Source organism: Triticum dicoccoides, chromosome 4B (assembly GCF_002162155.2).
Source record: "Triticum dicoccoides isolate Atlit2015 ecotype Zavitan chromosome 4B, WEW_v2.0, whole genome shotgun sequence".
NCBI lineage: Eukaryota > Viridiplantae > Streptophyta > Magnoliopsida > Poales > Poaceae > Triticum > Triticum dicoccoides.
In genome coordinates this window covers 102,539,154-102,540,848 of record NC_041387.1, presented here as the reverse complement: position 1 = coordinate 102,540,848, position 1,695 = coordinate 102,539,154, and the positions used below count along the sequence as shown (strand labels likewise).

The following is a 1,695-nucleotide window of genomic DNA, read 5'->3' as shown; positions in this document are numbered from 1 at the left end:
TCAATATCAAAAGCAACGAACTGCAGCTCTGGCTCATCCATGTTAGAATCATCACAATGCAAAACTGAATCTCCAACACTAGTATCCAGATGATTTGTAGCGTGTGTGTCAACTAGAATGGTGTAATCATCGTCAAATATAATCCATGCAAGCTCAACCTTGTCACACTGAGATAGAGGCTCATGCTTTTGTATAAGAATTGGTGGTTGAGGTGTAGTGATTTGTTGCAAGCAAACCAATGAATCAGATGTGGGCTTCTTATTGTACCACTGAAGTTGGTGGAAAGCTATGTTCTCAATCAACAGAAAAGCTTCATCAAGTGTCTTGTTTGTAATAGCTCCACCCGCTGCCATATCGATGTAAGCTCGAGTGTCCGAAGTCAACCCTCTATAGAATATCTGCAGCTCTAACCATCTCTCGAGCCCATGATTAGGACATCTCCTGAATAAGGCTTTGTATCTCTCCCAAGCATCATTCAAGATCTCGCCTTCACGCTGAAAGAAATTGAAGATCTCATCTCGAATTGCAGACTGCTTGTGTAGTGGGAAATATTTATCCAAGAAAGCTCGTGGTATCTCATTCCAACCGAATGATCTTGATGGCAAGGATCGATACCAAGCACGAGCACCATCTCAGAGAGAGAATGTGAACAACATGCACTTGATAGCTTCTTGAGGAACTCCTTGGTACTTTAATGTATCTGAATACTCCATGACTCGGAGCAAGTGCTCGTAAGGATCTTCATTAGGCAACCCTCCAAACTGATGTTGTTGAACCAAAGCAATAAGACCAGGCTTTAGCTCAAAATTTTCCGCCTCAAAAGACGGCCAAAGTGGCCCTGTGAAATAGCATTGGCTGCTTGGAATCCAAACATCACGAAGCATCGCCATATCTCCGCCAAGTGTAACTATCAATCAAACTGTAAATAGTTCAGATTTCCTACGCACACTCATAAACACTAAATACTAGTCAGAATGTTAGTATCCTAATAAGCCGAAGCAAAAATGACGAAAAAATATAAAAGAAACGCAGAAAATGAAATACATGATGAATTAAACACGAAACTAAAATAAACCTAGTCTATAGCCTAACACAGTCACTCGACGCTAGTCCCCGGCAATGGTGCCAAAATTGATCAATTGTAGGTACAGTGGGGTTTTTACGCCCCAAACTACGGATGTCGTGTTCTCCACAGGGACTAGACGACGGTAACTATGCTCTGGCTAAAGGTAGGTGACAGAATTTAGATGATGAGAACATAAAGTAAACCTAAACTATCAATGATTGTCACCAAACAAAATTGCAGATAACCAACAAGGGAGAATCAGATTTTACTCAATGTCTTTTTGGTATTTTCATCACACTTGAGAATCTAAAACACTAACACAAAGGGGAATAATATGACAAGGACACATATATAACTATCATACATGAATAAAGGGAAGAAACAATACTAAGACATATGAAGAATACTGTTTCACTAAACAAAGTATAACAGGTCAAATATTTCTCAGAGTGACAAGATATCAACTAGTCAACACAAAGGACATACTAATCAAGCATTGATATTGAACTTCGAAACTGAAGCAAATAGTAGGATATTACACTTAACAAATCTGAATATTACATGTAATAAAACATCTCAATGCTGAATATTACAAAGTACTGAACAATACACTTCTCAAAGTTACAGAA

At 38.7% G+C, this 1,695-nt stretch overlaps 1 non-coding gene across 1 annotated transcript; it reads left to right on the top strand.

The window, feature by feature from the left end:
• Window positions 1–420: 420 nt before the first annotated feature.
• On the top strand, window positions 421–524 carry LOC119296456. The gene has a single exon (XR_005145223.1). It is a non-coding gene; the product is annotated as a small nucleolar RNA R71 (small nucleolar RNA).
• Window positions 525–1,695: the final 1,171 nt, after the last annotated feature.